This window comes from Gallus gallus, chromosome 2 (assembly GCF_016699485.2).
Source record: "Gallus gallus isolate bGalGal1 chromosome 2, bGalGal1.mat.broiler.GRCg7b, whole genome shotgun sequence".
NCBI lineage: Eukaryota > Metazoa > Chordata > Aves > Galliformes > Phasianidae > Gallus > Gallus gallus.
In genome coordinates, this window is record NC_052533.1 from 147,034,286 (window position 1) to 147,061,177 (window position 26,892).

General features: G+C 40.4%; 1 long non-coding RNA gene across 1 annotated transcript in view; it reads left to right on the forward strand.

The window, feature by feature from the left end:
- Positions 1-26,892, forward strand: part of LOC121109807 — a 34,272-nt gene extending 7,380 nt beyond the window's left edge. The window contains exons 3-4 of the long non-coding RNA XR_005857571.2: positions 2,297-2,420; positions 23,053-26,892. This is a non-coding gene — a long non-coding RNA (uncharacterized LOC121109807). The remainder of the gene's footprint in view (positions 1-2,296; positions 2,421-23,052) is intronic.

Below are 26,892 nucleotides of genomic sequence, written 5' to 3' on the forward strand. Positions count from 1 at the left end.
CCGTGTTCAAGTCAGTTTGTGTTCGGCCTCATCAATTTTGAAGTAAAAGAGAAAGAAGAGAAGGGGGAGGTGGGAGGGGGAAAAAAAAAAAAGACTTGTAAAGATTGGTCTCTCGAGGGGGAACGAAAAACAAAAAGCAGTCTGGAGGGAAAGTTTAATTAAAAAGAGCAGAGTTTTTAATTACCAGGAAAATCTACTTGAATGATTCATTTGCATAATCCTGACGGCAGTGGGAGAACAGGCAGGAACGAGATAAGGTTTCTATACAATCCTTCTCTTGCTTTTCCATATCTCTCCAAAAATGACTCTGATCCTTCACTCCTCATCTCTCCTGCTCTCTGCTACATTTTCCTCCCATCTGATTGCACATTTTGGCCTTAGGCTGCCTACTTGCTTAGCTCTTCTGTTCTTGTAGTGTGATGCATATTTTTTTCCTCCATTGCACGTTTTTTTTCCTACTGGAGCTGACTAGGTGAGGTGTTACCATTTCTTCCCTTCTTTTCCCACCATCCCCAAACTGCTGGATTACCCTTGTTTGTTGAGCATTGGAATGTGCTGTCAGGCACATGGAAGGAAAGGGGCTTCTTAAGGGGCCCCAGTACCAGCCATGTCCTCTGGCTGCTGCTTTGATGACATCCTCCAACACTCTCCATTCCAAGCCTCCACCACCCTGCACACCACTGTCACTTGGCTTGTGGTCATCTAAATAGCTTGTCCTAACAACCCCTTTCCTCAAGATGTCCCTGGAGACTTTCAAGGCGAGGCTGGACAAGGACCTGGGCAACCTGATCTAGCTGTGGTTTCCCTGTTCATTGCAGGAAACTTGAACTAGACGGCACTTAGATTTCCCTTCCAAATGTAAGGATTCTATGACTCTGTGATATGGAAGCTTGAAATAAGCTTATAACTCTTAGTGTCATGATACACATGCTTTCTGCCTATATTAGAACCATAGCATGATAGAATCGTGGAATCATTTGAGTTGGAAGGGGCCTTTAAAGATCATCTGGTTCATCTCCCCTGCAATGAATAGGGATGCCTACAGCTAGATGAGGGTGCTCAGAGCCCTATCCAGCCTGACCTTGAACGTCTCCAGAGATGGAGAGTCCACCACCTCTCTGAGCAACCAACTGGCCATCCAATGAAAGGCTCATTCCTTTCTTACACACTGATATGCAGAGCACAACCACAAAACATACATGCAGATCCCCTAAAACATGCTCTCCATCCTCTCTCCTGCAATCATCTACACTGATAAAATGTCACCTTGCTCCTGGTCTATGCTCATTAGCAATTCCCCGGGCAACAGCTGCTTGGGGGCAACTGTGGTTCAGGAAATAAGCAGAGTAGGAAAAGAATGGATTTGCAGGTCTATGCAGTGTCCTGCATCCATCCCTCCATCCCAGTTTACAATCAAATCAGCTGCAAAGTCCAGTTTAATCTTCCTGAAAGTGGCACTTGCAATCTGATAGCCCACCAAGTCCTGAGACTAGAAAGTTTGTATCTGGTCATTGTCTCCTAGTTTAGAAGTCCTCAATCTGATAATCCTATTGGAGCGAACATTCCTTCTTTCTCACGTCCTCACTGATTGGTGTGACTGACCAGACAGGGTTCCTCTCACTGCCTCTGTTTTGCTTTGTTTTTTTTTTAATAATCTCTTTTTGCATTGGAAAAGGTACTCAGCCAAATGCCCTTCAAGGAGTTCTCTCCTTCTGAACATCCTTATGAATGCATTTACAATGCATAACAAGAGGTGAGAGTGCAGTACACCCCACCATGCCTTGGTCATAGCTCAAGAACACAACAATAGGACTCTCCTGGATCCTCACACAGTACTTTACCCAATGAAGACTCTCCTCCTCTCTCCTTGTCTGCTTGGCAAGCCAAGTCTCAAGACTCTGAATTTGGAAAATTTGATGGAAATGCTATGGAAAGAACAGGGTTGCCTGAGCTTTCCTCACCTCCCAGCATCCTTGGTATTAATATACGTTAGGGATAGTGGGAGTCAAGACACAATGCAGTAGGTCAGATAATAAACAGCCTATGTCTGTACATAAAATGGAAAAGAGGAAAGACAAACCATGTGAGAAACATAGAGGGGAACAAAGGGAGTGATGAAGATCTAAAGAGGAGTGCAGAATATTATTTTGTTGGGTAGGAAGGGGCCACAGAATGGAGACATGGGGAGTGACAGTTCAGTGTCACTTTGTTTGGGTTGACAGATGAGACCTGAGGTGCGAATTAATGTAATTGCTATTAAATTAATTCAACTACTATTTGCTTTTATTTTTTTCAGACAAAAAGAGAAGCAAAACAAATTTTGTGATTAAACAAACCATTTTGAGGGAAGCCTGACCCACATGAGTGTAAAGCAGTGATTGCCTCTATGTATTGAAGGAGATGCACAAATGTAGCCACAGGTGAGTGCACACCATAAAATTGTGTGCATCCACTTGGACAGAGAAAACGAGAATGTACAGAGGGCAGCATCAGTGTATGCACATGTCCACTGAATCTGGCTTTAAGGCGAGATGGGGCTGTTTTGAGGAAATGGGGATATCTGTGTATATAACAGAAAGCACTGAGTGTCTGTGATATGTGTCTGAATGCAGTGAGCTGGGACAAGCTGTTCCAGCCTGTGAGGGGGAGGTACGAACCTGCAAGTGTGTGTGTACAGACTGTAGTCCATGTGTGTTGTGTATGGTGAGGAGCAGTCACATGGAGAGCTGTATCTGCTAAGCCTCCTGCATCCACGAGTGCAGTAGGCAGCAGGTGGGCTTGCTTACATGTTTCTATGGGTATGATTCAGCCATCTGCATTTGCGTTGCGAGCACTGTGTTGCTGTACAGTAAATGATGTGTGCATACAGTAGGGTTTACATCAGTGCCTGAGAGTTCTGCACGTGCATCAGCAATCCATGTATGGATTTGTGCACATGTGCCCTCACCATGACACACAGCAAAAGAGAGGGAGGGAGGGAGACTGCTGATCCTCACTCCATCTGTAGACCATTTACAACAGCAAGTAATTCCCAGTTTGCCCCAAATACACTGCTGGGAAAAGGCAAAACATTACAAAACTAAAAGAAAAATTTCAGCTGCCTGGAAATCATCAGCAATGTGTTGTGATTGGAAAAGTGTGTAGGAACCATCACATCCTTTGCTGGGAGTAAATATGTGTTAATAATGTGGAAGATTAGGGGACCATGATCCACTGATAAGGTGGGTAAGTCAATTCATTAATGAAGTAACTGTGTCCTGCAGGTCCTCCAGAGGGTTCACTGATCGCTAGACCTTACAGTCACAGCTATAGCTTTGGTTGAAGAGCTCAGACTAAATCATAGAATCATAGAACAGCTTAGGTTGGAAAGGACCATGGAGATCATTGAGCTCCAACCCCCAGCTGTGGGCAAGGTTGCGAGCCACTACATCAGGCTGTCCAGGGCCCCATCAAGCCTGGCCTTGAACTCCTGCAAGGATGGGGAGTCCTCCAATACTATCTCATAAATCTCCAGTCCAGTGCAGTACAATCTTTTCCCTTATCCATTTCTAACTGGCCTTTTCTATCTTGCAAGATCCTTCAGCCATCTTCAGCCACATCCCACAACTGGTTGCTCTGTCAGTGCAAACAAGCGCTCACCTCTCCTCAGATAGCTATTTCACAAAGTAGCACAGACTTGAAAGGCCTCAAACCCCTTTGCAGATGGAGCTGAGATCATCTGAGGTGCAAGGGTAAGACAAACTGGGCCCTCTGCGTATTTCATGTGTTTCATTTTGTCAGGAAACCATGCTGCAAAGGCAGCCAGCCATTAATGGTGCATTGAAATGTATTCCAGGCTGGTGGTTAAATATAGGAATCAAAATAAACTAAGATGAAATAAATCTCCAGCAAGTCTGACGTTGCAGTCCTACTGTTTGCAACTGTTTATTTTTTCAACTGAATTTTTTCACTTCTCTTGTTGCACTGCTTCCTCTAGCAACATGACTGATGGTTGCAGGGTTATGCCACTGCTGACATCAAACCTCATCTCAAATAGCCCCAAGGAAAACATCCCTCCAGCTGCATTAGGTAGAAAAGTATTCAATGAGCATGTCCTGGGACGGTCCATTTCTATTCACAGGCCAACTGTGCTGTTAACAACCCCCTGTAGCATATTTCAGCCTCTGATCTTTGTTCTCACATATCCTTTCATGATCAGCTGGTATTAAACCACATTTGCCTGAGGCAGTTTAGGGCACTTTGTGCAATTCCTGGTTGGAGTGAGCATTGGTCACTCTTTGGTCTGTTAGACCTGAACAGCTGTTGTTCTACTGATGAATTAATAGATGGTGAAAAACGAGTTTTGCATAGGAAGTCTGGGTTCATCAGTACTTTAGACATCTGGTATCTGCAGCTGATCAAGATATTCTAAGACTGCCCTAATAAAATCACCATCAGTAACAGAGGCTCTATCTCTTTACTTTATTTACTTTATTGACCACTTATCCTTTTCACAGTATGACCTGTGCTGAGTCATTCCAGTAGTCAGCCAGCAGGTTATCTGTAAGCCTTCCCTTTTTTTCCTACTTCCCTGTCAGGCTCTCATACAAAGGACTTCAGGTTTCTGCCTATATTCAGTAGGTACAGGAGACCCTGTGTGAAAAGATTATTTTTTGTCTGCAGAAGAAAAGATAAGCACTTTTCTGTCTTTTACTTGATGCAGAAGTACCTACTTCCACCAGATGCTTACATTTCTTTATCTGCTTGCATTGGCCGGTTCAAAAGCAGCTGCCTACTATATGACCTTCTGTAGAATCATAGAATCGTTTAGGTTAAAAGTGACCTTCAAGACTGTCAAGTTCAGCCATCAACCTGACCTACCAACTCCCAGCAGTAGAACTGAGTAGGATCATAAAATGGTTTGAATAGGAAGGGACTTTGAAGATCAGCTGGTTCCAACCCTCATGTCATGGGCAGGGTCACCTTCCACTAGACCATGTTGCCTATAGCCCCAAGCCAGCGTGTCCTTGAACACCTGTGGGGATGGGGCATCCACAGTTTCTCTGGACAGCCTATGCTAGTGCCTCATCACCCTCATTGTGAAGAATGTCTTCCTTATATCTAATATAAATCTCCTCTCTTTTAATTTAAAGCCATTACTCTTTGTCCTCACTACACCCCCTATAGAGTTCTTTCCCATCTTTCCTGTAGGCCCCTTTAGGGAGAGGAAGACTACTATAATGTCTCTCCGGAGGCTTCTAGACTAGACATCACTTTCATAGAGTCAGAGGGGATATCTAAGTAGTAGCTCAGCACTCCTCCTGTTCCCCAAGGCTTTTGCTTTTCAGCCATCCCATATGGCCTGTACTTCTTACCCTGAGACAGATTCTTGGATTTTCAGTCTGTTTGCAATGGAAACTGAACTGTTGTCTTCCCCTTCCTATTCTTCACCAGTTCTTGGAAGCTAGTTCTTTGGGGTTATCATCTCAGTGTTTCCAATGGGCACAGTGGCGATGTTTTAGAACCAAAGAAAATGATACTTCAGTCACTGTAAGTGATAATCTGCCAAGGCAGCAGTAAAATTCTGCTATATTTTCCAAAGACTTCATATAGCTGCTAAAGCTCTTCAGAGCACCGCAGTTCAGGCAGGAGGCAGTCCAGAGCTGGTGTCATGTGGGACAGGAGAAATGAGATGGTAATTGTCAACTGGGCATCAGTTCCATACAAAATAGTGAAAACAGTGTTACTAGCTGCAATCAATAATGAATCAGAGGACAAGAATACAATTAGTGTCAGTCAACGTGTTTTAGTGGAAGAGGTCCTTGTCAGGCCAGTCTGATTGTGTTTCTGATGAGATAACAAGTTCTGTGATACTGGCAACTGCATCAGTGTAAGACTTCCGTGAAGTGTTTGATTCATTTCCAGATTATTATTTATTTATTTATTTATTTTGTAATGAACAATGTGAATATCAAATCACTTAAGAGATGACAAAATGACTAATCTCAGAAAGAATTTGTCGATGACAAATCAGCAGTGAAGCAAACTGTGCAAGAATTATTCAACATTGTTATCAATGAGTTTGGAACAAGATTAAAATCACTGCTGATAAAAAGGCTATAACTGACTCTCAGTGGAGTAGAGTGGTTGTACAGTGAGATCTGTGTTGTTTGGGAAACCTGATCAATTCAAAGATGAGCCAAAGTAGCCAATCTGAATGCAAATTTCCATATCCAGAAAAAAAAAAAATGCAGACTAATTAGTCCAAATATAGCTTGTTCAGGATGTACAACACCAAAGATTCAACTCTGCTATCCCAGAGTAATAGCACAACAAAAAATATATCTGTGATTATTTCTGGATTATTTTAATTATTTTGGCCTATACATGGGGTATGGGTGAGACTGATACTGCAAAATTTTGTTTTGAAAGAAATACAAAGATAGGAGGCAAAAAATAAGTGGATAGATGGGGGGGGAGAGAAGGGAAGGGAAGGGAAGGGAAGGGAAGGGAAGGGAAGGGAAGGGAAGGGAAGGGAAGGGAAGGGAAGGGAAGGGAAGGGAAGGGAAGGGAAGGGAAGGGAAGGGAAGGGAAGGGAAGGGAAGGGAAGGGAAGGGAAGGGAAGGGAAGGGAAGAGAAAAACTAGCAAAATGTTTTCAGAATCTGTTTGCTTAGTAAATGCAAGATTAAGAGGCAATTTGATTAGTTACTGGGCAAAAAGAAGTTGCAATGAGTTACTTAAGAAAAGCAAGATGTGACAAATACTGGAAGAAAATCAGTGTCAGGTAAGGCCAGGCAAATTTATATTTAAAACGAGGGTTTGATTTATTTGTTTTCCTTTGTAGAATGATCAATCAGCCAGAGAAAGCATTCTCTAAAAGAACACAAACTCAGTAGATATTGTATTTTGTGCATCAGCATGTGTGAACCAGGTTAGGGCAGATAAATGAGCTGGTGATGCATGTTTCTGTTCTGAATATTTGTATTGTGTTTCTCATTTGGCGCACTCTCCTCCAGGGAACTGCATTCATTCAGCAGACTCAGAGCACAGCAGCAGGAGAGAACAGTCCCTAGTGCATAAAACTGTAGATCTAGACATTAACTCTTTTCTGAGAAAGCAAATAGCCACTGCTTGTGGATAGTCCACACCACCTGATGGTGGTTAGTACATTCTGGCATGATTTTAGTCAATCCCAATAGTACTTTTCTATGAAAAGTCAAGACATATTCTGGAGGACGTCAAAGGCCAGTGGCTGTTCCCAAATGCTGCATGAATGAAGACCAATTTTGCAGAGACTGTAGGGGAGCATAGCCACATGAACATGCCATTTTGCATCAGAGCCAAAGAAAGAACAGACCCTGGTCATTTGTTATTTATCAGCTTAGGCATAACCCAAGAGAAGACAAGCCATCTTTTGTAAAGTGAGTGAGATGTTCTCATTGTTTTTGATTCTTTTGTTCTTGAATCAGTCATCCAGGGTCAATACAGAAACAACCTGTTGATGATTCTTCTCTTATTAAATATGGGGAGACTGCCCCAGTATTTTTGGTGACATTTCTCTCCTTGTGCTTTGAGATGTCTCCATGGCCTTTAAAATTGGATGGAAGTAGTGTTTAGATCTATGGAGCTCCATGAAAGTTACCTCAAAAGGTAATACAGACAAATTGTGAAAAAAATTCAACCAAAATCAATCAAAGGGAAGTTTTCATGAAAATAAGGCAATAAAATGTGGAATCTAGATATTAACTATGGATGCTTCCTTTCAAAGTATCTAGGAGACCTTTACTTCAATAGATATGTAGCTTCTTCCTTATGGCATAAAACTCACCTTTAATCTGGTGAGTGACCAGATCTTAGCTCCTTGACAACACTTCACTTTCAGATCATTGCCATCACCTCTTTTCTCTCTTTTATCCACCAGCTCCCAAACTCAGATGCTCAGAAGACTTTCCAGTGCATATTCTTCAATTTCATTACTAACAGAAATTGTTACTTCATGAAAGGTCCAGGTGTGACATACCTTCAAGACTTGAGCATGCAGAAATTAATCACAAAGGAGCTTGCTTTTACTCTCTTTATCTTTTAATTAGATGCCTAAAAGCTTCTTCCAAAGAACTGTTTTGATATCCAGAGTAGCCTGTAGTCCTTATGCCCAGCTCTATCAAGGACAGAAATCCTCAGAAACAGAGTAGACAAACATTGTTGGGAATAACTTAGGAACAGCTGTTCTTGCCTTCAGGCTTGGACACTTAAAACTGAGTGACCTGGTTTACCCAGCCATTTTTTCTCTGATTTACATCCCTGTGTCTGGTGATAATTGGTGCTTTTCTAATTGTCATTTAAGCTCAGTTAAAGTTAATATTAGCTGTTAATTACCTCTTGCCTCACTTCAGCTATTGTATTTGTGCTTAAGCAGAGGTTTTCTTTTCTTTTTATTTTTATTTTAGGAGGATTGTTGGGGCTGCTTTTTGGTTTGTTGCTTTTTTGCTCCAGGTACTGATCTCACTGAACTTCTAAAACACTATCTTGGCACACTGTCTTCAAACAGCTTTGCAAAGAGGATAAAGATGGAAATAAATAGACATATGGTGCACATGAGCCTAATTCATGCAAAGTTGCTCATTCTGGGCAGATGGAAATGGATGTTTGAGTACCTTGGTTAGAAAGCTGCCTTTAAAACTTACCTTTTTATTTTTGCTTTGTCATGAGCTTGGTTAATGAGCACCTCCAAGGCAACTTTTCTTGCTGCTCAGACTCTGGTGCAAGATAATTTTCCAGTGATGTGTCCTCCATGCTCTTTCCTGATTCATTTCCACATTTCAATGACAGAAAATTACTTTAATGTCAGCAAATATAAAGTATATCCATGCTGTTCCCAGTGTTAACACAGAAAAGGTTGGTCTGATCTAGGAGACATAGAGAAAGGGGAAAGATATGTCAGCAAAGATATGTCAAATATGTCAGCAAATTCACCATGAATCAATAGATTATTCCTCCCCATAATCTTCTTTCTTTCCCAAGAAGTTCTTTCTTCCCCATTACTGGGTCTGCAAAATACTCACATGTTGATGTTCTGTCTGAAACTATGATTTTGCAGTAGGCACAACTCATAGAATCAGAGAATCAAGGTTGGAAAAGACCTCTAAGATCATCAGGTCCAACCATCAGCACATCACCACCATGCCTGCTAAACCATGTCCTTGCATGGTTAAATGCTGTGATTTGAGGAGATTTTTCAGGGACTGATCCCTCCTTTTTCTTCATTTTTTTTTCCTTTTTTGTTTTTCAACTTTTTCCTGTTGCATTATGATCCTGATTATAATGGAAGATGTGGCTTTTTTTACCCCCAGAAGACGGAAAGTCAATCAACTATCTCATGTTAAATACCCACTTTATTATATAACTTCCCCCTGGGGATCAAAAGAAAATAATGTTGGATCAAAGTGAGTGTGGCCACTAAAAAATTTCTAGTAAGAGTGTCAGAGAGATTGTTAATGCTCATATTTAAGTTGAATATTAGGAGAAATATTCAGAAAGGATGGCAATGCATTGGAACAAGCTGCCCAAGGAGGTGGTAGAGTCATCCACCCTGGAGATGTTTGAGAAAAGGTTAGGTGTGGCACTGAGGGACCTGGCTAATGGGCATGGTTAGAATGGATTAACAGTTGTACTAGATGATCGTAGTGGTCTTTTAGAACGTCAGTGATTCTATGATTCGAAAACAAATTCAAGACCTAAGCAAGATTAGGCATCATCAAGGTATTTAAATCTGTACAGTAATTCCATTATGAATCATGTTAGACTGATCACAGTAATTCAGATACCTGGCTAATATTTTGAGGAACTAGAGCCCACAGAGGGAAAGTACTTTAATTATAGTTCATCCTCATATGTATATTTCTTTGCATGGAGGTGTAGAGGTATTTGGTCATCAACTTGTGCATACAGAAGCATTCGTCTCCTCTCTTGTTGAAAAAAGCAAACAAACATAAAATCATTAATAAATACGTTCTTGTAATATTGGATTTTATATGTCATATTTAAACAGAATACTAAACACTAGTCAGTTCAGCAGAAAACCATCCCAATATTCAGTGCTAATCTCAGCAGCTTGTATTCTCCATAGCAGATGCCCTCACACCAAATCTGCTTGGCTTTGTCAGCAATAGGTTTGTGAGGATCTTTCTTTTCCCTTTTGATTTTTTTTTAACTTCTCTTCAAAGTTATTTGCTGTTAGCATTTGCTACATGTGAGCACAGTTAGAATTTCCACTACAAGGTGAGATAAGCTAAAGAGCTCATAGAGCATAGCATGCATAGCATACTTCTCTTTTCTACAAAGCAGACCACACAGGATCGAATTGGAGATGTTTCCTTCAGCATTACGGCTAGAAAACAAGAGAGTTTGAGCAATGAAATCTATTTATAAATTCCTTCTGCATCTTAGCATCCTTGCTGGAAAGGACAGACATGAAGATTTTAGAAAGCAGGAAATTTCTTTGATAGGTCATGGGCACAGCCAGAGTAGACCATGCATTTTTATAGTTTCCCTGAAAACCTTCTGACCTATTTCAGAGCACTGAGCTTAGAATGACTTAGAATATTTCATGTTACATACAGACATAAGTGAAACCTTGCTTTTCTCCATCATGCAGTGCAGCCGGGAGGCTGTACAACCAACAGAGACCTGATTAACTTTGACCAAACATTTCAGCTTTTGATGGGATGTTAAACATCACTGGTGTGTAATTCTGTAAGAGGGATGCCCTGGAAGAATCTGCATTTCTATCACTTTCCCTTATACTATGGTCCATCTTCTACCATGCTCTATTCACAATCCTATATCTTTTCCAACTACTACTTGGTCCACTTCCATCTCTGTCTTTTCATTCCTCTCCAGTACTCCCTAGTATGGTACAAACAGAACAGTATCATCCTCTTCCTTTTGAAATTCTCTCTGTTGGGAAAACACAGTGTATGAAACTGAAACCTATTGTTAAGCTGATACTTCAGCTCCTGATAGTTCTGTATGTGGATGTTACACAGATGAATGAGGTCATGTACAGGTTCAATAATAGGATAGAGGTTAGCTTCTGTACAATTTTGAGCAGCTGCTTTTATAAGCAGCTTTGTTTTGAAGCTATAAAAATTGCTTTTTGTGGTTGGGCTTCTTTATACATTCCTTAGCTTCTCACACTCTGTACATATTGTTTCTGCCCTGAGATGCCTCTACTGGTATTCTTTCTTCTCCATTGTGAAATTCAAGCTCTTCAAGGAAGACAAAAAAGAAGCAGCTACACAGACACTGTACACAGCAGTGCTTTTTATAGATCTTAGTTTTCATGTCCTTCAGCTGTCCATTACTTTGAACACCTACAGCTAGATCAGAGCCCCATCCAGTCTGACCTTAAATGTCTCCAAGAAGTTGGATTGGTTAATTGGCTCAGTAAGTCTAATGCTATTGAAAAATATATATGAAAAGAAAAAAATATATATTCTTTTCCTTGTGAATTGCTTTTAAAATGGCCCTTCACCCATATTCAGAATATTCCTGAGTTGCCACATTTTTCTGATGATCCTCCCAGCTGCAGTAGCGTACACTGACTTCTCTTCTGTGCCTTATGCCACAGGGCACGCAACACCTTGACTGTGAAAGGACCACACCCATTTCATCTCAATCTTAGAATATTCCATTCCTCTGCATTAGGCATTTTTGCTTGCTACTTAATCCCTCAAACAGACGATGGGTTTGAAATATTATTCAGTGCTGACTGAGTATACAAAGGTATAATAGGTCCTTCCAACATACAGTGTGGAGAATGGGCAGTACTCTTGGCAAAGTGTGCTTCAGACAGAAAAAAAAAATTATAGACAATGAAGGATTTTCAGTATCATAAAATCACAGAATGGCTCGAGTTGGGAGGGAACTTAAAGATCGCTTAGTTCTAAACCTCTGCCATGGGCAGGGTTGCCAACCACCAGTTCAGGCTGCTCAGGGCCCCATCCAACCTGGCCTTCAATACCTCCACAGATGGGGCATCCACAACTTCTCTGGATAACCTGTGCCAGTGCCTCATCTCCCTCTGAGTATTAAGGCCATTTCCCCTTGTCCTGTCACTTTCAGACCATGTAAAAAGTTGGTTCTCCTCCTGCTTATAAGCTCCTTTTAAGTACAGGAAGGCTTCAATGAAGTCTCCCCAAGAGTCTTCTCTTCCCCCAGATGAACAATCCCTATTCCTTCAACCTTTCTTCATGGGAGAGGTACTCCAGGCTTCAAAGCCCTCCAACAACACTACATCCTTCTTGAGCTGGTGGCCCCAAGCCTGGATGCAGTAATATTCTGTAAACATTATTAAACAATATTCAGAAGAAGCAGGGTGATTATTCTAGCATCAAGGTTCCTGTTCACTTGTGTGTTTTCTGAGGCATTTGGGTTTTGTGTAAGTCCAGCAATGAAAATGACAGTTGGCTTCTAGCAAATTCTATGTCCCATCTTCATCTCAGATTAGAGCAAGTGAGAGGATATCCAAAACTTTGAAAAAGTAAACTGAAAGGGAAGCAGTAGGAAAAATTAAATCACTAAAAACATCCATATAGGTTCAGAAAATTCAAGCTCATATTTATTACTGTACTTCTTAGGGAAATCAATGCTTTTTTCATGGGCTTTCAAGGGCTTAGTTATATTGCCAAACTAACGTGGATTTGCATGGGGAATGCATGTTATTTTAGGGGGTAAATGGAGTCTTGCTGTAGGCTAAGAATGAATGAGTGGGCAGTTGCTAAAGCTCAAATGATGTACAGCAAATGGGTGAGTATAGTAACTTTAACCTGTGATTTAAACCTTAAATGTTTAAGAGTTTCAAAATGAGAGGAAGGGAGGTTGTGTGTTGTGTCCTTATAGATAGAGCAGATCAAACCATTTAAACAAGCATTTTATTTCCAATTCAAAATCCTTTGGTTTCTTTCTGGTTATGTCTGATTTGAGCAAACATGCAGTTTTTGTTCTTTGAGTTGGAAATGCTCCTTCCTTTTCGAGTCATTTGGCATAAAGTAATATCTCAAGGTTATTAAGACATTTTTCCTTTGTGATGATAAATCAGAGAAAGTAATTGCTGGAGAAACACCTTTGTCTGCATATATAAAAGCAAGGAGTTCTTGGCTGCCATTTGCCCTCTGGAGTTTTTTGATAGAAGAAAAGAAGGAAAAGAAATGAGCACAACCTTTAGACTGGAGCAAGTCCCCAGTCTCCAGTGGAAGCTGCTTCCCATTGATCAACTTCTCAACTTTTGCCAGAGGGTGAATGCAGCAGCTTGTTGCTTTTTTTCCTGCCTGAATCATCCCTGGAGGATGGCTTATAGCCACTCTTTGGAGCTCCTGGCTAAAAATAAATGCAATTTGTAGAGACAATTTGTATTCTGCTAACCCTGCTGCAAAACTATGTGCCCTCTCTATGTAGCTGGCTGGTTTTCCCCCTCAGCACATTACATGCACCACATACAGGAATAATCTCACACAATGCCAGGGCTAGCACAGTTCATAATAATGGTGACACATTATGTATAAAGGAGTGTTGCACTCTTCAGAGTCGTGTTGTGAAATAATTGCAGTAATTCTCCATCACAAGCAAGGTTAATTAGTGTTGCATCCCCTTCCACTTTTCCAATTTTCTACCTCAGCCACAGGAAAACAAACAGAGCCTTTGTGAGTTACAGATATACTGGTCCCTACAGCAGCAAGTGGTTTAAATGTTTTCTAGTGCAGCCCTAGTCTGAATTGGTGGGACTGTTCTTTGGACAGAGACATTCAGCACTAACAGAGACAGTCAGCACTGGACATAAGCAAAAGAAACAGTAGTCTACAGAAGTAATATGGTCACTGCTGCCTGCTTTGCCTGCTGAAGTTTGCCATTACTGTTGAAGGAAAACCTGGGTAAATTAGATAGTTCATTCTCCTGCAATGAACAGGAACAACTACAGCTAGATCAGTTTGCTCAGAGCCCTGTCCAGACTGACCTCAAATGTCTCCAGGGATGGGGCATCCACCACATCTCTGGTCAACCTGTTCCTCTTCCTCACCATCCTTGCCGTAAAAACTTTTTCCTTATATCCAGTCTAGATCTCCCATACAAGCATCACTTAACATAATTGTTTTGGGTTATACCCACTCTGAACACGAGTTCAAACAAAGTTTAAGTGACAGGTTACTGGTGGTTCAGAAATGGTGTAAGTTCCATTCTCCCAGATGGGAATTACTCCTGTTCTGCAGGTAGCGATAATCTTCTTCCTATCATACTGTTTTACCATATTTCTTACCATTGTCTCTGTTTATGCAGCTGAAGACAACAAAACATCCATATATCACCCAACACATGCTTAAGATACATTATTTCCTGTTGTGTGGGAACTTTAAAGATAATTAACTGCTTGGGGTTGAAACATGTTAGGAAAGAGATCCTCATATAAACACAGGAGCAAAGCTCACCTGACCTGATATTTTCAACGAAGTCATCGTGACTTCCTTCTGAAATCTGCACTTTTAGCCCAAAATACAGTTAGAACATAGCAGCTTACGCCACCAAGGAATCAGTACATGTATACTGATTGGTTACAGCTTCTTCTCAATACCAACGATGCATGTAGGTGTGAATATGTTTATTCAAGAAAAGCATAGACATGGCACTGATGGATATGGTTTAGTGGGCATGGCCATGATGGGTTGGAGGTTGGATGTGTTGATCTTAGTCATGTTTTCTAACCTTAATGATTCTATGATTTCATGGACATACCTCTCATTAAAGGTATGACTTTAGGTATTTTCAGTGAGTGATCACATCCCTGCTATATTCCAGGATGGATTTAAGGGGATGATAAAAGTTTTATTGTTCCTAGTGTGACTCAAAATGGTGGTCATATGATGGGTCTTTTAACTCAAACATCATTTTAATGGACCCCTTTACATGGATTATATTGCAGTTCTTCAGTTAATGAATGCAGTGGAGGATCAGGCCAAGAAACTGCACGAGTGGAAAAGACACCGTGGTTTGGAGGGAGAAAAAAGTGTTTTTATACCTGGGATTCAGATTATTTCCTTTGCATACAAAAATATGGGGCAATTTGGACATTTTCATTTCAGATTCTAGCTGGAAAATTAAGTCAGCTTCACTGGGATTAAGGTGGGAATAAGGAAACCAAAGAAAGGAGGAGCTCAGCTGTAATGGAAATGATGGGGACATCATGAGATAAAGTCTGTTGCTCAAAGAGAATGTTTCATTTCACACGAGGGTTTCCAAACCTCAGTCCTTATTTCCCTGTTTCAATACTCACATGCGCATTGAACAGTGCGTTGCAATATTTTCTCTCACAATCTCTCTTATGGCTAATCTTTTTATATAGCTCGTGTCTATCAAGTATATTGGTTTAGGCCGTTTTTACTATTTTTTTTCTTTAAATTTAAAATGTTACCCTGCAAGATCTCCATGTAAAATGTCCCTCTCTTGAAAAAGATATTTGCAGCCCAGACAGAAGAGCAGGGTGGGGAGTTGGACAGGCCCCTTGCTAAGCACTTTGCTGAAGTGTTTATTATCACTGAAACCAGTCTTGCTCCTAATGAGTTGGAATACCATGCTTCTGAATGTCAGCTGAGCTTTCGCGGAGCCAGGCTGCCATTCATCACCCGCTTAATCTCTACTTAATGGGCAGCATGTGAGGAGCAGCTACCAGAAGTGGGGCCATTAATGGGACAGCCGAGATGAAAAGGGGGAGCTGAGCTGAAAAGCCTCATTAAGTGTGTAAGTATCCCAAGGAGAGAAGTTTGCTTAATATCTCTGCTATCATGCTATCTGTCAAGGCTGTATCATCTCTCACAGAGTGAGGTTTCAAGCCACCCACGTATGCCCAAGCTTTGTGAGCTTTTTTTCTTTTTGGTAGTTGAGCATGTAGGAATATTTGTGCAGCCATAAAATAAAGGAATATGTTACAACCTCTATTAATAAAAAGGCTGCACTTCAGTTAAAAGAGGGGACAGCAGATCCTGCCAAATGGCTTGGCAAGCCCTGAGGCATTTTCAGGTCTTGGTCACTGCAATCTTAAGCAAAATTAGCAAGGAAAGTTTTAAGCCTGGAGTTTTTCTAACTGCATGTAAAGATTTACTGGGTCTTAAGTACTCAAAGACATAACTTTTATAGCCAAAGAGAAGGAAAGCAATGATTCTGCCTCACCCTTTCCATGCTGGATTACCATGGCCAACCTTTTGCCTGAGGAGATCCACAAAGACTAAAGAAGAAGCTGGGCTATATGGTGATATCTGCATCATAATCACCTTTTCTTGGATCTTTTTGCCTGTGTACAGGAAAAATTCAATTATTTCCTCTCCTCAAACAGCCTTAGCTCCACACTAGGTGAGTTTATTCAGTCTTCCATTGGGGACCCATGACCAGTAGTAGGTTGAGCAGGCAATTTTCATTAGCTAGGAGTGTTCTTTGTTTTTTTGTTTTTTTTTGTTTTTTGTTTTTGTGATTGTTTTATTTTTTTGCTGGGTTTTGAGGGATTTACATTCATTTTTGCAACATGAGAAAAAAAAATCAGGCTATATATATACATATATATATAAACTGTTGCTTATGTTTGAGCAATTGCACAGTGACAGCATTTCTTCCACAGATGGTCCCAATAGATCCCTGTCTTTTACTCTGATCCCCCAGGTATTCATGTCTCCATTAAGAGGAAATACTTTTTGTGTCCTCCAGTTGTTTGATTCATTTTGATTCACAGGCTTTAGCTTTTCTTTCTCAATTCCTGGATCTCAAGTGAGATGTTTTCTGATGTTATTTTATTCCATTTCTGATATTTTGATTTGTGATTATTTTCCAGCATATCTCCACTGAACAAATTAAATAAAGTTTCCCAAGAACTAAGCCAGGGTGTCACGTTCTTGTATTATCTTAACTAGTTTGAAATTCTATCTCTCCTATTTTGAGGTGAGCAGTGAAGTTCTGATGTAACTGCATAGTTGACTTGATGATCCTTATGGGTCCCTTCCAAGTGGGGCTATCCTATGATTCTATAATTCTATAATTAGCAAAACACCTTCTAACAGCCTTCTATCCCACCAAGAAAGAATTAATCAAACAACCAAGTCTTTTATCCATAGAAAGCAAATAATAAAATAAGATAGTAGAATCATATCTTAGAACCATCTCTTCCCTTAGCTAAACAATCCTAAGTGCCTCAACTTTTCATCAAAGGAGAGGTTCTCCAGCCCTTTGATCATTTCTGTGGCCTTCCTCTGTAACCACTCCAAGAGCTTTGCATCCTTCTTGTACTGGGGGCCCCAGACCTGGATGCAGTACTCCAGATGGGGCCTTACAAGGGCAGAGTAGGTGGCAACAATCACTGCTAGCCACCCCTCCTTTGATGCAGTCCAGGATACCATTGGCCTTCTGGACTGCAAGGGCACACTGCTGGTTCATGTCCAACTTTTAATCCAATGGGACCCCCAAGTCCTTCTCCACAGGTCTGCTCTCTAGGAGTTTTTCTCTCAGTTTGTACTGGTATCTTGGACTGCCTTGACCCAAGTGCAATACCTTGCACTTGGCTTCACTGAACTAAATTGTTGACTGTTGGAGTTACAGTCAAAGTCATTGTCATGTACCAGCATCCCAGGAATTCTCGTCACATCAAGCATACTTGGTAGAGAGATATCTGTAAGCTAACAGCCTCATGAATACACAAGAGGACACTGACAGTGCTAATCAAAACTTTAGTCCAGCTCTTCCTGTCCTCACATTGGTATGCAGATGCTTAAGGTCAGATAATATCTCAGTCAGAGCTCTGGAGTTCTTTGAAAGTGAGGAGTCTGGGCACACTCAATTTCTTCCACAGGAAAGAATTCTTACTGAGCCTCCATACATAAATCAGGGTCAGAATTGGCTCAGTCAACCTGCAGATATCAGTTCTTCCATATAATGCTCTATTTGTAGGCACAGTGTCAATACTTCAGCCACAAAGTATAGAAACTCTAGCATTGTGCACGAAGGACATACAGGATAGAAGGCTTAGCTCATCTCATTCCACCTTGAACTCTTTCTTCACCATGATCTATAAAGAGACTGACACATAAAGTGAGTATAGTTGTTCTTATTTCTGGTACTTTTTGAACCCGCTGTCTACATCCATCAAACAGTCCACCCATCAAATCCGTATCTTTCAAATTTGGGGAGAAGGATGTTGTGGGGGACTGTGTCAAAGCTCTTACCGATGTCTAGATAGATAATATAAGAGGCTCTTCCCTTGTCTGCTGACACAGTTAGAAGGTGATGCTGACACATCATAGAAGGCCACTATGTTGGTCAGGCAGGGATTGCCCTCGGTGAAGCTGTGCTGGTTGTCCCATATCACCTCCCTCTCTCCCACTTGCCTTAGTGTAGTTTCCGGGAGAGAAACTTCTAGATCTAGAAATATCTAGATTGTAGATATCCATGTTCATTTCAGAGGAGTTGGACTAGATGATCTTTAAAGGTCCTTCCCAACTCAAGTGATTCTATGATTCCATGAGTTTTTAGTGACTTATGGAATCAAACTCTATAACCACAAAGTAGTTATAAAATCAGGTATGTTTTAATCAACTCTGCGCAGAGCCGGATGCAAGGGGGGTAGCTTCTCCTAACTTGCATACCATCAGGACAAAAACTGGGTATAGATATAGGCAGAGCTAATACGTAATCGATGATTTTCCTGGAATTTGTATACATATTCATTACCTTTCCAAGAACTCCTTAGCATACAGTCCCTCACCCAAGCGCATGCGCCATGAGCAGTGGGGGTCTCCTCCTGGTGGTCGTTGGATGAAGGCCCATAGTCTTCCTTGCTATAAACTTCTGACCCTGAGGGAGGCGTAGCCCCCGTACCAGTTTTAACTTTCTCTGGGGACATCTTACCACCTCCTTGCCTGGTGCATTTGAGCTGTTTTCACACCCTTGTCTTTATCTCTTCTACCCCAGCATTGTCCTAAACCCATCTTGTTACTATCCCATTCTTCTAGTGGCCTCTGCATATTTGCTTCTGTAAGCCATTTCTAATCCTTTTACCCTTAGTTTCTGCAGACCCCTTTTTTACTGAACCCTTTCTTACTCTTCAATAGCAATTGAATGAATCCATTTTTGGAGGAGGATGATTTGTGTAAGAGATTAGCCTGTATGTGTACTTGTGAGTTGTCACAAAAATAACTGCATTTCTGTACCCTAAAATATTTTTTCCAGAATTAACCAAAAGATTTATAGCTTACTGCTTGGCATATTAAAAAAAAAAAAAAGAAAAAAAGAAAAAAAAAGCACCAACATACAGAAACAAACAAACAAACAACAACAACAACAAAACCACTAGATACTTTGATTACATTTTGTACTACTTTTAAATGGAAAGGGAAATTGAACAGATTAACTTGACTATTTAAAGCCCTCAGAAATGAAGCTGTGTGCTTGTGCACTAAACTAGACTATTGCCTTTTGAACTAGAGCTGGCTAAAATATTCATTTTAAGAAAATGGAAGGCAATAGAAAGTTTTTAAATGGATATGATCATATTAAGATATGTTTAGTTTTCAGTTTTCTACTAGCTCATATACACTTAGATCTCTATGTCAGGGTGTCTTATGACCAAAGTAGCAGTAGTTGACACAAGTTACTTCCAGTGTGGGTTGGCAGAACTGAGAGGAAGCAGAATTTCTGTGGTGGCAGCACTCAGAATTATTATGGATGTGGTTACAGTGCTGGAGGAGCACTGTGAAATTCCAGCTTTGGAGTACCAAAGACTATGGGACAAGATCAGCATCTCTGGCATAACTGGCCATGGAGGGCTAGCTCTGGGAGGACAGGATGAAGATTCTTCATGGCCATTTGGTCTCCCTGACAGAAGTAAGTAGTCTCAATTGCAAACTGTCACTTTACATTAAAGCAACTTAATTCTGCTTCTGTGAGTACCAGAGAAAGAAACAACAACAAAAAAATAATAACTAAAATCAGAGAATTGACTAGACATGACTCTGGGTCTTTAGTAATGACCTTTCATTAACAAGGGACAGCTGGCTAGTAAATGAAGCCCTTTCCATTACTATCTGGAGGAAAGAGCAGGGTCATTTGTTACTGCTTTTTCCACTAGCGTGGGTCCCCATGTAGCAAGCCAGAGGAAGAATGGTGCTGGATTGATGTGCATTGACACAACCTGATGGTGGATTTCCAGCAGTCCATCTGTTTGCAAAACTCATGGCAGTTTGACACCTGGGTTAAATTCCTGCTGTTCTGTCAGTGGACAGCAGTCTTAGAGGGCTGAGCTGGTAGCCACATATGAAACAGGAGCACTCAACCATGTGCATGAAGGTTAAAGCAAGCTACAAGCCATCAGCTGAGGTTACCCTCAACCTTATCCAGTTCTTCAATCATATTGAGTAAAAGGAGATGCTCCTGCTGTGCCAGTATTTCAGAATGCTTCAGAGGATTTCGAAAATGCTATTATATCTGCTCTTTAGTGCAGGTTCAACTTATACATGAAGAACTCTTTATTTAACCTATATCAATAGATACAGACACAGATGTAAACAGCCTGGATGTTAAGTGGATTTCATTACCTTTTTTTTTGCCCATCTCTGGGCCTTCTGTTACAAAGTGGAGGTTGAATTTAAGGTTGTTTTCATTTCGAAGAGGAGGTAAAATGCTTCCATATCCTCAGTTCTGTATTCTACATACCTTATTTTCTTGACCATCTTAACTCCTGATAGGATTGCTTTGTTACAGAGGGAATACAGCACCCTAGTGAATGGGTGCTTTCATGGAATCATTGAATTATTAAGGTTGGAAAAGACCACTAAGATCATCTAGTTCAACTGTCAACCCATCACTCGCATGCCCACTAATCCTCACTGACTCAAGCTACACACCTATGAACAGTTCACAGGTATCTTTACTTTGCAGTAAAGATGTAGGCAATGCATATGTACACTGAACAGTGCAGGTAGCCTAGGTAAGAGTAGCTTCAAACCGATAAAACTATCCTGATGTTGCTAATACAGCCAGGCCACTGGATCTTAGGAAAAGAGGTAATGGCTTTAAGTTGCTCCAGGGGAGATTCAGATTAGATATTAGGAAAAATTTCTTCCCAGAAAGAGTGGCACTGTATTGGAAGAGGCTGCCTAGGGAGGTGGTTGAGTCACCTAGAGGTTTTAAAAAAATTTGGAGCTGTGGAATGGAGGGAAATAATTAGTGGACATGATGGGGATGGGTAGATGGTTGGACTTGATGATCTTAGAGGCCTTTTCCAACCTTAGTAATTCTATGATTCTGTGATGTACAGTGCACGGAGAACACTGAATGTGCTGCTCAAGCATGCCAAAGGAAGAATCCACATCACTGCATCAGTGCTTGATGTTGTTGGAGTTTTCAGAAAACAGATGTTCTTTGAGCCACTGTAAGATGTCAACTATGTTGTCTTAATCCTCTCAGACTCACTGTCTGAAAATGTCCAAGATATCTTCTTTGTGTGGAAGAGCCATGTCCCAAAGCAACAGGCAAAGCCTCTCCCCCTCCTGGGACTGCTTTTTCTCCTAATCTTTTTCATTCTTATTTAGTTGCTAAAGTCTCTGAGTCATTGACCACATTCCTTCTGAACCTTCATCATTGTCATCTCCTGCCTGGAGCACAGTCCCAGTAGCATGTTACTGAAATTTCAGCAGGCATGGGAGAAGAAGCAGGTTGCAAATAAAACCAAGGTTTTATCGAGCAGAGTAATTTTACTGTGTAGAGTGAGTTATTTAATTATTTTTTGGAAAATGCTTTGAGATTCCATCAATTAATGGAATGAGGATGTACAAATTATCTATAATTATTATTGCCTCCATAATCAAGGAACAGATCTTCCTTTTTCTGAGATTCTGAGCCAATAGAGAGATTCCACTTCAGTAGGTATGCTGAGTTTCAGCACTTAATTTTGCTGGCTGAGTGATAAATGGCATTGAAATACTCCTCACTCTCTTGGCTGTAAACCTTTTAACGGTTTCAATTTTTTACAAGCCATAGACCTTGCATTACAGTCACCACTACAGTCAGCTTACCTTCTTGTGCTGCTTAATACACTATAAAATGACTCTACTAAAGAACATTTCCATGGAAACAGTCCATTAAAAATGAATTTTATATCTTATGTTTTCTATAAATGGACAGCTCACTTAATAGCCTTTTACTATTGCACTTTGCCAGAGCAGTTTCAAATTTAACTGTATTTAATCCTTTTGTAATTTGAAACAGTGCTTTTTTAAAATTATTATTATTGCTTTTACAAAATTTCTGCTTGCTTCAGTGAGCTCTAGGGTATTCTGGAACACAAAGGAGGTGAAGATCAGGACTCAAGACTCTTGTTCCATGTACAAAGAGCCTAAACACATCCTTAACAATGTGAGGTCTCTTTTCTGATTTAAGTGTGTGCCAAACTCTGTATGTTTGACCCTGATGCCACCTTCCACCACAGTTCTCCTTTCACCAAAAAGCACAAAAATATTCTCTTCAATAGAACAAGCAGACAGCCTAGCCTCAAAATAATTCTCTCTTCTTTTGGCAAGATAGCTCATCAAAGGGAAGCCCTGTTTTACCTATGTTTTTACTTGTTGAAACCCTTCTAAAGTAAAGATGAAGTAAATTTGCAGTGAAAACCAGAATGTACTTCGAGTGCAAGAAAAAAGCTAGACAGATAGCTAGACAAATGGATAGATAGATAGATAGATAGATAGATAGATAGATAGATAAGATGGATGAATGCGAATTTCAGCGCTTTGCCATTATTATGTGGGCTTTTCAAGAAGAGAAGCAATTCTCAGTGGTTTGTAAAATTTATCAGTGCTCTTCCAAGGGAAGTCTTGGCCAGCCCTCTGCCTGTGATTCAGTTTCCAGAGAACTCAGGTGCTTGGAAAATCTATTGCACCGTTACAAGTAATTATTTGCCAGTTCTCCTTCAGACAAATACTATCTGAGTTTGCTTTAACTGAGCTGCTATTCATAAAAATTTCCCTCAATATGACATCTTTTTCCAACAGGATTCCTAACTTGAGGATTTTACACGTGCTGAGAATTGCAAGATGTCCATGTGGAAATCTTTACTATGGTCTATTTGCAAGTGAGCCACACACATGCTGACCAATGCCTGCTCCCTCCAATGCCTTCCAGAAGACACATGATTGACCACAGACACAACTCTAGGCACACAAAGTTTAGCTCCAGAAGATTCCATCCCCTTGCATCTGTTCCAGCTCTTTAACCACCGTAGTGACCTCTGTAGGACTTTTATCAGTCTGTCGATGGGTTTCTTCTCCCTGAGGAAAAAGATATCTCACAGAGGAAGAAAACTGCTTCATTTCTTATTTTTCTCCAGTATGGACAGCTGTTTCTGTGCTTCCCTGTGCATCCTTACAACCTTGCCTTGGATTTTTCCTCATTTCAAATGGAAAACCCCATAATAGAACTGAGTACAGCTTAACTCGCAGATGTGCAGCTCCAGTGACGTTGCAGGAATTGTCACAGGAACAGTGATGAATGAACTGCTGTAAATCCAAATTCATATTAAAAAAAAACTCCTGGGAATCAGGAAGAGTGCATTACTTTTTTATTCACTTTTTTTTGTTTGTTTTTAGTTGTGTGAACATGGATGCTAACCACATACTCAAAGTAAGGAGTACCTAGGGGGGAGCAGGAAACTTCCCCTCCTTCCCCAGACAGATTTTTTTACAAAATGATACGTATGTATTCTGCTGTACATGTCTTGAACTGTCATTGGAATTTTAAAGCACTTAAAGACTTAACAACTAACAGACATAAAATTTTGCTTCCTTTTAACCATGAAGATTTCAATGAAGCCTGACTAACAAGAGCTAATTCATTGGAAAACAGTCTCAGTAGGAAAAGATGCTATGTGCAGTTACAGTGGTATTCTCTGAAGTATTTTAAAATAGTATTAATTCATGCTTTCTACATTCCTAATTCTGTCCCTCTATCCCTCAGTATTGTCACATACTGTGATCTTGATTTTGACCTTTAGTGAAATCATTTACTCATAATACAGTTTGTGATCTTGGATACTAGTAGATGATTGTAAAAATATCTCAGTCTACACATTTCTAAAGGACCAAGAGGATAGGATAGGATAGGATAGGATAGGATAGGATAGGATAGGATAGGATAGGATAGGATAGGATAGGATAGGATAGGATAGGATAGGATAGGATAGGATAGGATAGGATAGTTCAGTTTAGCATGATTGTTAATGTGTTAAATGCAATCCATTTTGAATATATGTTCCTACATAATGAACGTTCTTCCCTATAACAAAAATGTGGTTTTTTTGTTTGTTTGTTTTTTGAGTGTTAGTGTCATCATGGATATCTTGAAAGAGTTTTGAGAGAGTGAAGTGCACTGCGGGTGTTATTTAGTAATAGGATATAGTAGGCTCTGATGTCTGGAACTGTGATTATTTATGATTATCAAAAATAGATGTGAATATTAGCATTTGAGAATATATCACAGATTACATATTAAGATGAAGATAAATGAGTCTGTGTGGTACAAGACTAGAAATCATTGTAACTATCAAACTCTGCTTATGGAAAAGTAAATAACACTTGCAATGAGAACGTGAAGGGGAATGAAAACTGGAACGATATCAATTGCATACAAAGCCACTGGGATCAGATGAGCTGTGCAGAATTTACAGTGAAAGACCCCTTATTCTCAATACAAGTTAAAATATGTTAATGCATGTCAGAATCCTCTCCCCCCAAAACTCTTATCCTTAAAGATGTGCATATTCCCTTCAAAAAGAATGAGAAGGCAAGAAGCCAACAGGCTGCTCTGAGAAAGTATCCAGAAAGCTTGTCAATGCTTGTCAGCAGAAATCAAGATGGGGAGACAGTCTAGGGATGCTGTTGAAGTCTTTTCTCTGATATAAAGCCCTCTGGGGAGTAAGCAATCTGGAATAATTGTAGATACACCATGATAATAGACTGAAGTCAATTGCAATTTAGGTCAGATGATCAATTGATTTTCCCTTTCTCCAGCTTGATTCAGTGTCTAATAAACACAAGCAAAATGCATTCTACTGCCTCTCAGGTTAGCATACTTAAGGGGATAAATATATTAAAGAAAAATTTTTTAAAAATACTCTTGGTTATTTTCATTCTTATTGATTTTGTGCTCACAGAGGTGCACAGGGAGGAAACTGGAAATCTTTATGATGGCAGAGGGTAAGAACTTTAGCACCATATCATTTTTTTCCAAGAGGAAAGATCCATTCAGCAGACAGATGGGTTGCTGTATATATAGGGAAAGCTAAAAGTGACTGCAGGTCAGCACACCAAACATGGTTATGTGGGCCTAGGATATCAGAGAAAGAGATTTGATAAAAAAATATTTGGTAGGGAGGATGACAGATATCACTGGGACACCCAGGTGTGGACATTTCAGTGTTAAACTGGTCCTAGCATTCTAATCCACATTCTTTAGGGAAATTCATTCTGCAGTCCCCCAAAACCAGGTCAAATGCTTGGAAGTTCTTTGGACTCAATGATCCTTATGGGTCACTTCCATCTTGGGTTATTGTATGACTCTATGATTCTATGATCTATTAAATGACAGATCCAGCTAACCAGAGGAACGGCATCACATTCAGAGCTTTAGATCTGTGATGCCCCCAAAACCTGAGTTTCCCTCACATCACAATGTCTTAATCCTTGTCATGAACTCCTTACATTGGTGTAGCACAGACAAACAGCTGGTCTTTCTTAATGTTCCCTTCTCAGTATCTACACTCTGCAACAGTTTGGTTTGCAGCACTGATAAACACATCTTGGAGAATTTTTATCTACTGTTTCCCTATCTGGAAAGGGAGTGATTGTAATCACTCTCCCTTTCTCTATAGTGATGAGGAGGAAGGTCCCCAGCAGGTCTAGAGGACTCTTCCCCTTTCTTGATGGCTTTGTCAGCCCTGCTAATGCATAGCCCAAAAAAGGCTCTGAATTTCCACAGGATTGAAGCTTTATTAAACTTCTTAGGTTGGACCACCTAGATGCCTGAACAACATGAAACCTATCAAATATTTATCTACATGAAACTTCTGCTCTTAGTCTTTCAAACTCAATGTAGTGTTGGATCCAGAAGTGCAACCCAGTTTCCATGGCTCACCTAGTGTCTTAAACATATGTTGAACTGATGCTTAACTAAATTCCAGGATCGTGTTTTTTCCCTCTTTGCACGCAAAGAAAAACCAAGTACACTGTAAAGACCTTGCCACCTCCAGAAATGTTCCCGCTATGTTATGCCATGCAGACAGTCTGAATGCCTCAGTTTCCATTTTTGAAAGGCAGAAGGGGATAGGTGTCTTCTGAAGATGATGTTATAAAACACAGCTGTTGAAAAATTGACTTACAAAAGGAGGGAATATTATATAAGAAGAAATTCTTTTATATTGACACTTCATTAATACTAAAACAAATCACTCCATCATGTTCCTAAGGGAAATTCATTTCTGGGAAGCTTGTTCACTAGCTTGTATTAAAGATCAGTTTGTTCCCGAGGTAGTGTAGATGTAGTAGAACCAGTAAGAAAATGTATTAACAATGTCTGAACCCAGCTCTGAGTTCAGGTGAGGTTTAGTTATTAGATATTAGGAACAATTTCTTCTCAGAAAGAGTGGTAATTCATTGGAACAGGCTACCCAGTGGTGGAGTCACCATCTCTGGAGATTTACAAGAACGGTGGAAATGTGGCACTTAGGGATGTGGCTTGAGTGGACATGGGGGGGATGAGTTGACCACGGGACTTCTTTTGTTGATAATCTCAGAGGTCTTTTACAACCTTAATGATTCTATAATACATCAGAGGGAAGG